At 46.3% G+C, this 12,309-nt stretch overlaps 1 protein-coding gene across 1 annotated transcript in view; it reads right to left on the reverse strand.

Moving 5' to 3' along the window:
• The window catches only part of AXIN1 (axin 1), a 72,897-nt gene that overhangs the window by 31,892 nt on the left and 28,696 nt on the right, over positions 1–12,309 (reverse strand). The window lies entirely within an intron of this gene.

Here is a 12,309-nt window from a genome sequence, read left to right on the forward strand (position 1 = left end):
GACCATCTAATCACACTGGCTTTCCCAATGGACAATCTGTTCATGGGTCCGTGGAGGCTGGTTTGTACACAACCACCCGCCTCATCCTGCAGAGAGGTTACTCAAGCACACGTGTGAGCAGGCCGACCTCCTTCTCTTAAACAAAACAGTCCCAGTAGACAGGACTGCGTGCATGAGCTAGCTCGGGAAGCGAGTTCCTTGCGCAGGAGGAGACCTGCATGAACGGTGGGGCAGGCAGGGAAACAAGCAGGCAAGAGCTCCTTCACGCCGACTCTGCCGCCGGCATAGAACAGCTACTGCTGCCAACGCGCCTCCAGCTCTGCTACCCCGCAGGACAGCCAGGCCACGCAGGCGCCTTGGTGTCACTGCAAGTCCTTTTGTAATTTGCCAGAAGGAGGAACACGCTGAAACATCCACACCGGCACAGCGACGCAGCATCATTTAACCCCCCACTACCCCTCTGCATGAAGAGCAGCATTTGTCAGATGAATTCCTGGGTTTGCCAAGCTCTGTTACCAGCTCTGAAAACCACAGTCCTGTTCTAATTCAGATCACGAAGCTCACCAGCATGATCTTTTATTTAGTGACTCAGTAACTGGCACCTAGTTGATGTGGTTTGCAATGGACCTTGAGCAAACACCTCCAGGGAGGACACATCACGCAATTTGTGCTTCCCCGTTCTGCTGGGAAAAGCTTTTCTGGGTGTACTGCAGTGGTCAAAGTCCTAGAGACAACAGAGAACAGTCCCGGCCCTGATGAGTTTACACTTAGATAAGACAAAGAAACCCATGAGAAACATACAGATGGAAGGACCAGAGGCGAGGAAGACACCAGCAAAGGCAAACGTTGGCAGTTTCTGCATATTTGCACAGAGGATGAACACAGGATAGCCACGGCATGGCCTGGGGCTAACAGACAATCCGTTTAAGGCAGAGGTCTTCAGAATGATTTATGTGTAATGTGGTACTCAGTGCACAAGGATGGAAGCATTACCAAAGCATTTTAAAGCCAGAATTTGACAGAGCTGTAGCCTTCAGCGAGCACATCGCTCACGTAGCTCCTACTCACTGTGCCCTTCTGCTCCTAGAAACAGAACCAGACAATCTTCCTTGTAATACAAGGGCTCATGGATGTTCACTGGTCACTGAGAAAAATCATATTGGTTTAGGTCCATTATGGGGTCAGTTAGAAACAAATTACCCTCCTATTCTCACAAAGAGAAAACTAATATTCTGCTTGCCACAAACCAACAAAAACCCCAAGCTATTTCTCCTCGGAGGATGAAGCTCAGGGTAGTTGCAGAGCGGTGCAAAGAGCATCCCAAACTGAGTCAGCTGAGGTTTTTCACGACTCTTTGAGGCAAAAGGAGCCTTGTGAGGTTTCTCCATGCTTGGGTGCAGCACAGAGTCCGTTGGGTATGAACGCTTACGGGTGCCTGGGGATGGCAAGTCACCATGGACGTCATCCAGCACACAAACTTTCTGTCACTGGAAATGTGCACTGGAGCAACCTTATTTCTATATTCCATCAGATTTCAGAACAGCTTTCTAGGGCAAATATTTAAGGCTGGAAATAATTTGAACAAGTTCACCCTAAAAAACAAGGTATAATAAGTGAAAACCTTCCCAGCCCCCCTTCACCAGTCCTCCCGTGGCACAACGGTCAGTTCTGAACACTAAAGGCGCGCTGTGCAGTGCCAGCCTCCTGTCACCCCTGATGTGAGAGCTCCGTGATGGAGGCTGATAGGACCTCTTAAATTGAGGCAGGAATGACGGATAGCTCAGGCCTTCCCTGCGGGCAGAGAAGGATGCTTTTTGGATAACCCAATTAAAATACAGCACCAACTTCTTGTGGGCCTTCTGCCAGGATCTTCTGGATGAGGCATGGATTATTCTAGCAGTATATTAAGACAGCACTATGACAGACAGAATAAAATGCACAGATAATCAGTTTCTCCTTTGCAGATGCTGGTACAAAGACAGAGCAGCAGAGAGCATCTGAAGAGTTCGTTGGGTAGGGATCTGAGATGGCTGAAGGAACCAAGGGGAAGCAGATGGGTGCTGGGTGGTCCCTGGCCCCTCCGGAGGAGTTGGGATGGACGGGTTCCTGCAGCACTCCATGGCTGTGGGCTTCCCACTGAGGATGCAGGCAAGAGTTTGGTCACAACTGTTGTATTAGCTAAAATTACACACTTAAGCATGTATACAACAGGGATTACTTCCATTTTAGCTCTGCCTCTAATACATCAACACAAATGTAAACTTTCAGTAAGCGTAAGTAGATGGAAAGGGTATAGGATTTCAAAGCAATCATAACAGGTTACATTACTTTTGAGGAATCCATCTGTATTCAATCCTTCTCCTAATGTTCCCTCTCCCTGACAACTCTCTTCAGCTGGCTCATATCACTGTTCGAACGTTTTGTGCCGTGCCTCTGAAGAACGCTTTCAACATCTATTAGGAGGAAAACATTAAAGGAACGTGAAGTCTGACAAAAAAACCTGGTCACTTCTGATCTGGGAGGGGAGGCTGCTTTAAAAGGGATACACAGGCACACTCAGAGCGATTTGAAAAGTCAGCTAAAAACCTCACATACCGAGCTCTACGCGCTGATAAGGGCAATAAAAGGGAAGGTGAGCATTTAAAGTCAGACTTCACAAAAATTCCTGCAGACTTCTGGAATTTTATTTTATTTTTTTTAGACAGAAAGAGCAATGAAGGCTTGTGAAATGAGCACAGAACATTTCACACATCACAGAAAGCAAGCTGCACGTCTCTTCTGCAGCTCTCAGTTGCTCAACCCTCAAAATAATCACACGGGGAACAATTATAATAGAGATCACAGCGACCCAAGTAAGTCAACCTGACCAGCTGCCTTTTCTTTGCATAAAGCCCTCTGCTGAACCCTGTCAGTTCTGGTAATGCTGACAAGGGCCAAAACTGTTGTAGCAAACCAGCAAGCATCTCCTTAGGGCTTCCTTCTACCTGTTCAGTTTATTTTGCATGTTGTCTTGGCTGCTTCCCATCCCCAAATACCCCAAACCTTCAACTCCTCCAACCAAGACCAGCACCACAGCACTCTGAACATTAGCACCATCAGATCTTGGAGCTTCAACATAAGTGAGAAGAGAGGTGAGGTCCTCTTTGGTCCTCCTGCCCTAGCTGGCGTTCCCACTGCATCGCGAGTCCTTAAGGGCATCCTTCCCCTTCCAGCCCGGGATCCCCAGTCTCCTTCACACAACTCCACATGATGGCTATTTCAATTTTAAATCAAAGATGCAAAGTCCCTAACTTTTGCCAAACGTAGGGCTGGCATGCTCTGGGGAAGAACTGCATCACCTTCAGCATCCACAGCAGGAGGAAGATTTCACAGATCCTGCCTGCAAAGCCCAATCCACATGGCACTCCCTTCGGTTCCCAACAGTTACGTACCTCTTTCATTGATGTTTTTAATCAAGCATGGAAAAAAAAACTTAAAGAAAGAAGGAAACTTCCTTGGAGATGAAAGACCTCTAGGCAGTTAACTTCTGCAGAATTTAAATTTTCAGTGGAGGGAATAAGTTGCACAACGCTCTATTGGCAGGTCTGAGAGACGTCTTCCCACGTCTGCTAGCAGTTCCAGCGTGGCTGCAGCACCTTCCAGTCTAACAGGGAAGCTGATCAGATCCATCAGTTTTCATTGCTACCATCTTCTCCAGCTCTAGCACTGAATTTTTATGACAGTGGCATTTTTCTGGAAGAAGATTTTTACTCAAAAGAACTGAAGTTGTGATAGAATCCAGGCAGGCTGTCAGTCCTCCTCTTGCAAGGGTCCCCCACCTGCCTGACCCTGAGATAAGTGCACGTCCAAACTCCCTGGTTGGCATGGTGAGGCACCTCCAAACCCCTGCACTATCAAGGAAGCAGCTGAGACTCTAGACTAGTAAATCCAAGAGAGAAAGACTCATGAAGCTGACAACCACAAAACCCCAATGCATTCTGCTTATGTTCCCCCAAAACAGTGCTTTCAGAAGATTTCCTCCCATGACATACTCCGAACCTCTGGTCACCACGGTTTGGGTGAGTAGCTCTTTTTTAACATGTGAGAAATCCCATTTTCTAGACAGCTTGAGCCATGAGGCAGCTGATAATCACCCAAACTTCATGAGTTGCCTTGGAAAGCTCTGAGCTGCAGGAGATGTGGGGCTGTTGGCAAGTCCCAGGGAAGGACACCCCAAATGGGCTCTTCAGAAACTCAAGATCTCTCACCACAGCCGACGGCAGGTCGAGCAGCTGCAATACCCTCCCTCCTGCACAGCAGCGAGGAGCCTTGCAGCAGGACACAACTCCTCCTTTCCTCTTTTGGTGGGCACCTCTTTTGGATGGTGCCCAGAGACCACAGACCAGGGCTGCAACTCAATGAGACTCAGTTACTGAGGCTCTGTGCTCCCACCCTGCTTTTTCACACCAACTTCTGATGACTTAGTTCAAACTTTTACAGTCCTGTGCTTTTGAAGATGACTATTTCCAGAAGTACATTTGCAGGAGGAAACCAGCACTAAGCACTACTCTTATTTGGTGTCTCTGGTCATTTTGCCTTCATGATTGGGAGGACTCAGTCTAATGCTGAGATGTCCTTCCAGCTCATTATTTTGACATCTCCCATTTATTCAGTGTGAAAAAAATATTTTTTCTGTTAAAAAAGTTATTTACTTCCATCCAAGAAAAAAAAAAGCTTCCAAAATGACAGCTCACCGAGTCTCTGGCTGGCCAGACACGATCAAGCAGAGCTCCCATACTCACATCTACCAACAAGCGAGTGACTGTCACATCCTTCACGCAATACCACATTTCATTATCACAACCAGTCAATCAAATTAAAAGGTGCACATGTTAGTTTATGATGTACGAGCCAAAGCAAATCCCTTCAGCCTATTTAAATAGCACGTGCTGACAAGAGTGTCCGAGCAGCGGGGTCACCTTTAAACAAGGGATTAGAGCTGCATCCACCAAGAATTCTGACTTACAAGATTACTTTAATCTACCACCTGAACAGAAAAGTCTCCATTTCCAATCCATGGCACCAACAACCATCAGAGAAGTTGCACCATACCGGGTATAAAACTATTACAAGTGTCCCAAAGCATTCACAGCGTTCCCCAATACACCACCACGGGCGTGTTTTGGAGCTAAGAACAAAACATCTATGAAGATGCAAAGCTAAAAACCTTTACTCCTGACTGGATTTAATCTGCACTGAAGATGCAAAGGCTGCTCAAGAGGGTAAAATTGGGGATTTAGCTGATAATTTGATTGCAGATCCTCAGGGCTGCTCCACTTAAAACCATTCCCAATTACTGTGGGTACTCAGACACTGCTGTGCATCTCAGCTTTATCACTGCCAATGTCAAGCTAATCACATGTGTTCTAGGCAAGGGCAGCTTCTTCAAAGATCACATCAATTCTGGACAAGTTAATCTGTTCTTTGAGGTCTCCAGATGGCTCTGGCCAAGAAAGTTCACTTCCAGCTCTGCAGCCGGCGAGCGCGGCGGCCCCAGCGCTCTGCAGAGCATTACAAAGGAACCAGATCAAAGCTCCGTCTTACAAAAAAATGAAATCTGAAGTTTGAAAAGCAACAGCAGCCTGTCACTTGTACGCTTAAAGACGACTTCTGCATGCTCCCGCTATCAGGGAATTTATGATTACAGTCTGGCTTTTAAAAGCTGATGAAAAAAACGACACTCTTTAGCGCTCCTTGCCTTTGCAAATCTGTATCTTCTGCTGTGCTTATTCATCCTCCCACGCTGGAGGAAGAAGGGAAATAAATAAAAACTTAACTAAAAGTACAGATAAGGGCTCCTCTTCTCCTTTATTCTAAGGCATTCGATTCCATTTTAGGAGTACGCAGAGATTATTTTATGGGGAGCTTCGGTAATTATTGCAAAGCATTACAGTACAGCTACAAAAGCTAAACCCAAGATCTACCAGCCTGAGTTCCCAATTTCTCTCTCTGCATTTACCGAGGACATACTACTTCTCAGGCAGGACTAAGGCACAGAAGACACATTCATTGAAACCAATAATTTAGATCATAGGATAGAGCAAAGCAGGTGAGAAAAGTGATGTAGAATTTGTCGGAATCTAGGAAGGAAGCTGAAATACAGGAAAGAAATTGTTTGCTTTAGGAGGCAAATAAAGACTAGATAGGCTAAATAATGTGGCTGTATTGCCCCATCTCCACCCAAACCTTCCCAGTAAGGGCTCTCAGGCAGCAGGATGCAACCACCGTGTTCCAAGGCAACTGCAGAACAAGTCCCTCAAGAGTTCATCTGCCCGTGCATCTCCAAATAAGCCCTCCCAGCTCCTCCTTCCCAACCAACGCAGGGCTCGGCTCACTCATCGCCCCAATGTCACACTGTATTTCGTCCGCCAGTTACAGATTTAAAATCAGAACTGTAAAAATCCAATTCTGACACACAATAACGTCAAGTCCTTCCCAAAAACAATGCATGTCTTCCCCAGAATAAGACCAAAACCCACATTTATTTAATAGCTTAAATGCACAAGAAATGAATTAAAATAAAAGAGAAAATACAGGCAACACAACGTCTGCGCATCAATTAACAGGACGCTTGGATCATCTCCCTGAACTAAAGTGAATGTTGCAGAACATTTTGTTCCACATCTAACAGCAACAGGTATCTGCTCAGGTTCATTTCAACATATTAGTCTGAATTTATACCATAATATATTTTTTTCTAAATGATGACATGATTAATATGAATCCTTATCCATTATGAAAGGTTGACATTAAATAGGGACGTTTTCTATAAAATATACAGGATATTTGGCTGCATTAACTGTGACTGAACAAGAGCCTTACTGCTTTGGAGCAGCCTGGCTCCATCAGTCATTCAAAAGCAGCTCCAAAACCAGGGCAAACCCAGCATCTCCTGGGTGCATTTTGGATATCTAGGGTACATCTCTCCCACCCACAAGCCACACACCTCCATGTCACGGCCTCTGTCAGACAATATGCAATAGGAGAATTATTTTAAATATTTTATTGGAAGGGACAGAATCAAGCTCGCACAGGATGTGCGGAACATCCACACGTGGCCAGAAAAAGTTGTCTTAATAACTAAATTTGTGACTGACATGAAAATGCATCACAAATGCAGTGAGAGGACCTTGACCTTGAGGACCAAATCCTCCGGACGCCGCTCCAGAACACAGACAGGACGACATGCATAAGGAGGAACGGCAGAACAGAAGCACCAATGTGCTTTAAGGTCACATTTTGCATTAAAATAAATACAAATCTTTGCAGATCACAGGGCCTGTCTACACGAACCTTGCAAGCACGCCCAGGAGCTGCAGTTCCCATCCCCGGGCAGGGGACGCCGTGCTCCGGCACGCTCCCAGTGTGCTCCAGATGCCCAAGGGTTTGGGTGAGAAGCAGCTCACAGGAAACCCCCCCAAAACGAGTGGGACCCCAGTCCTCACCCCCACTCTTTGACCCTCCCCTCGTGCTCTCCCTGGGCCACAGGGCTCTATGGCGCAGACACAGGCACTAATGCAGTCTCCTTTCCCTGCGATGAAGCTGAGAGCTGGGGAAAATTTGGCAACAAGCTGATAGGCAAGACCTTTCTCCTCTGCTAATTGGCTTCTCAGAATGAAATGACATCTATGTTTAATATGGCAAGTGATTTTTTTATATATATATATATGTGGTTACGTGGATGAACACACACCGTAGCAATTTCAGACAGCACGCAGCAGTGCCAGCTCCCACATCTCTGCTTTCCCAAGCGATTCTCCCAGATAAATCGGGGTCGGTGGAAAGGAGGAACCCTCTGCAGAGAGCTATGGGGGTCTCTGCATGGGCTCCTCTGCCTCTTCCCCATGGTCTCCCTTCCCTGCGTAGGCAGGCAGGGCAGCTGGGAGACGTAAAGGAGTCACAGAGGAAAGGGTTCTTCCCAGAAGGGGCAATACAGTATCACATTGCAGATGTAAAAATACCAGTGACCCCCCCACAACCGTCCAGAGCCTCCCACATCACGCCAAGCGAGCGGCCATCCGTCCCGTCCTCCCGCCCTGCCTGCAGCCCGGGATGCCGCTCCCTCGCAGATGAAATAAGCAGCCAAAAGCATCTCCCAGCTTTCCAGCCGCGGGCTGGCCGTGCAGACACCCACGCAACACAGCTTCCAGCCCAGAGCATCCCCCTCGCCCGCATGGCAAGGGCCTGCGTGGAACAAATTACTTCCAAATGCTGCCTCTGGGGCGCGGGGAGGAAGGGAAGGCCAGGTTTATACCTGGGTCTGCTCGTAACCTAAAGAAGGCAGCAGCTCCACTTAAAAACACCACTGCCTGCAAACTATCAAATTAATCCCGGGATTTCAACAGCTTTTCTTCATTATTTTTCGTCTCAACCAAACCACAAATTTACTTAATGACTAAACCAGGCGAGCGTGTACTTTGTTTTCCAGACAGCGGGAACCTTTCTAACGGGATCCAGGTTTTCAGAAAACACGGTTACCTAACGTCAGGCGAGGGAGAGGGTCCATTTCTGAGATGTGTTTGATGCTTTTCTTTTTTTAACTTCCCCAAACCCACCAGCATCGTGGTCAGAATATCCCCGAGTCCTGAGCCCAAGGAGAGGCACTGAGCAGGGCGAGGAGGAACACAATAAGAACACTGTGTTCCAGGAATGATTGAATAAAGGCAAGAGCATGCTTTTGGCTAGCAGGATTCAGCGCTGTAACTCCGTCTGCCGCTTTTCTTCTCCATCTGAAGCAACGTTGTTTGTCCACGCTTCTCTGAAATGGAAAGTATTTCCTCTTGCCTGCTCGTTCCAAGGAAAGATCTGAGGAGGCCTGGTAAAACCAGGCAGAACTGGGGATTCTCCAGTGCCTCGACTTTTCTTTGCCAAAATTTCTGCTCAACAAGAAAGGGCTTACAAGAAAGAAATTACGAGCAGATTTCTCTGCAAGCTCAGTAACTTAAGACCAGGGACTGTAGGATGAGTCAGTTTTTGGATGGGAACAAAGCATCCAGCTTTGGCCAGTGACTCCAGATCATTCTCCCCCTTCCCATGTACCTACGGAGCCTCTGGAGTGTTCAAGAATATGGGATGGGGCAGGGATATCTACAGGTACGTGGACCACGTTGCGGAACAGGAGCCGTTGGAATCAAAGGGCAAATAAGACCGTCTGGGCTCAGTCCTTCCTACATCACCGAAGCTTTTCAGGAGGGCACAAACCCCAGCAATGCAATCCGTTGTCTGTATTGCTTTCAGGGATAAATTTCCCAAGACTTAAATCACAACAATGATGTTGTTGATGGCTGAGATGAACGGGGAAGATAGGCAACTCAAGGGGGGCTCCAGCTGACAAAGCCTAGTCGCAGCTTTGACATTAAACTGCTCACTTGTATCACTGGGCCTTCTAACGTAGGCTGAGCCACGTGACCGCGGACTTGCTAGCCTCACTTAGACCCTCTCGAAACAACGGCCTGAGACTCAGTACTCGTTACCAATTTACTGCCAACAAACTTGCTATTTTAATGAAATTACAAATTTGGGTGGCAAAAGAAACCGGTTGATGTAATATTTTGAACATCTATGAGGCACCTGACTCAGCGACTCAAATCCACTCAGGTTTGTTACTGAAGACCTTTGACGAAGCCCTACTAATGATGAGGTGGGTGGGATTACTGAGGGGTCCCTAGCAATAATACTACACAAAAAAAAAAGACTTTATTTCACTGAATAAGGTCTGCCTCATCAACGCACATGAACCGAAGAGGTCTGCCTTCAAGCAGAGTCGCTCACCAGTGTCTTAACTCCTACAGAAAGGATCCAAGAAACTCCCCCAATTGAACAAGAACCTTTGAGGTGACCGAACTCCAACCTCAGCTGGTAACAAAACCAAAAACACGGAGGGCTGGCAAGACTCGGCAGAGACAAAGCTGAGAGCCAGGATTTAATAGTGCTCCCAGAGGGGAGATGCAGCTGATTAGAAACATCCTAATCTTCTCTCTCAGTGTCTATTAAAGGTCAAGAAGTGGGAACAGACATTGGCAGCACATGAAAAAACAACTCAGTCAAGCAAAAGACTTTCAAAAAGACGTTTCATACCTTCACATTAAAAATTTCTGCAAAGCCTTATTTAACTTTACTTCTATCTAGGGAACACATTTAAGTTTAAAGTCAAGAGACTGTTAGATTGGGACAGAAAAGAAGATCCCCCCCAGAAGACTTCTGCCTCCAATCAGTACTTTATAATGAGCAGGAGTTCGTAAGCTTCAGCTGACTGCAACCGTGACAGATAAGTAGGTCTCAGAAGTACAGCACCACAAAACAGAGCTTCTCCAGCAGTCCTCTGGAGTCTCACAAGCTCCCCAAATGGGGTTATTAAAGGGTACTTGCTGGATCATGTTAACAAGTGGCAGGCTGTATCAACAACAAAATACTGGCAAGTTGCAAAAAGCTTTTAAACCTGTTCTAGCATTTACTGCTCAGCTCTGAGGAGATGTCAGCATCACAGTAAACGTGTAAATCATAACTCGGTCTCCCGGTCTCTACTGGGAGCCCGTAATCTGACGTTCCTTTCTCAGCAAAAACTGACCTGGCTGATATAATGCAGTGGTTGGGGCAAGACGAGGGTGGACTGAGTCACGCTGTCCTTCTGACAAGGTACATTAGAGGTTGACAGCAATGACAAGTCCCAGAAGAATTGTAATAACAACAACCAGAAGGAATGAACCACACAGAAACTGTGTCTCAGGGAGACAGATGCTGTTAAAAAGGACCTTTCCTTTTCTAGAGATACTTTTTTTTTTCCTCGTAAAAGAGGAAGAGTTTAGCAGGCTAACAGCAAATAACTTGCTGCTGTCCCCAGAAAACTGACACACAAAAGGAAGTTATCCTTGTGAAGATGCTACAGACAGCCTTCCTTTTAAATAAGGGCTAAAGTAACTTCTCCTTAGACGGTGCAGAATGAAGCCTTCTTTCACAGCCCTAGTTTTGGGACAGTCACTGAACCTTGCATCCCCAGTCAGACCTGGAAGCCAAACCATCAATTGCTGCATCGAGGTCACACCAAGTCATGTTTAAAAATGATGAATGAAATCAGTGGATTCAGTTTCTCATTTCTTGTGGTTGTACTTTTACAAATGGCTCTAAATTCAGTGCTGACTGGCAAACCAAGAGCAAAGAATCCAGCAGTGAGAAAGACGGAGCTGAGCACGCGAAGCCAGCCGGCGCAGGTCGGTTAGCAATGCCCATTTACTGCGTATACCCTGACTGGAACTAGAAGGACCCCGTTGGGCATGCTCTGCTCTTGAAGGTGACGACATCTCCAGAGGCATTCACTAAATAGTTCAAGGTGCAAGAACCAGTTCCCCTCATTTAAATGGATATTAAAGTGTAGTGAAAAACAGCTAAAGGAGGCAGGGAAGGAAAAAAAAAGAGCTGCTCACAGACAAACTGCACAGGAGGTCACAAGTTAGCTCCCGGGACACTGTAATACCAGAAGGTCCAGGTAAACCAGAGACCAGAAGGGAGATGAAATACCTTTAACTGTAGCACGAGAGCATGAGGGCAGCCGTTGGGAGGCTGATGTATGCAGTCCATCCCGTTACTGTGCTCACCGCTGCTCAGGGAAGTCCTGTGCATGTCTTTTCTTGGTGCGCTTCACAGCAAGTGAAACTCGACTTCGAGACCTGTGCTGGGCTTTGTTGTTATTTTTGCCTTATGCAATTTTTCTGTTTTGGTTCTCATACATTAGAACAGGCAGATATATGGGCTTTTACCTTTATTACACGAATTCCACAGTATCTTTTCATCTGGTATGCATTATTGAGGGGATATATATGAAGTACCATGCCCATTTAAAGTGCTGTAAAAGAGCTGTTTGAACTCTCATTCCATTCCTACATATCTTTATACAATTAAAACCAGTTGACTGTTCCATTTAGGAAAAAAAAAGTGACAATGCAAGCAATGTGCTTTTTGCTCTAAATAAATTAGCCACTGTTCAGATAAAAGACACCTGTATTTTTTTTACCTCAATTTCTTAAAGACAGAACGCTAGGTCATCAAACTCTTTGTGTTCCTGGTGATCTCTTTTTACCCCCCTCCAGAAATTCTGAGTACAAGGTATTTGCTGACACTGAACCAAATTCAACAGGGGAAGGAGGCCCCAAAGACATTGCAATAATTAGTGAAAATGGGAAGGTGTGTAAAGACTCTTAAGTGCTCTGACTAAGGACAAGGCTGTGGCCAGATCTCAGCAGAAAACCTCCACGGAGAAGAGATCTTAAAATTGCC

Source organism: Nyctibius grandis, chromosome 30, assembly GCF_013368605.1.
Source record: "Nyctibius grandis isolate bNycGra1 chromosome 30, bNycGra1.pri, whole genome shotgun sequence".
Lineage (NCBI taxonomy): Eukaryota > Metazoa > Chordata > Aves > Nyctibiiformes > Nyctibiidae > Nyctibius > Nyctibius grandis.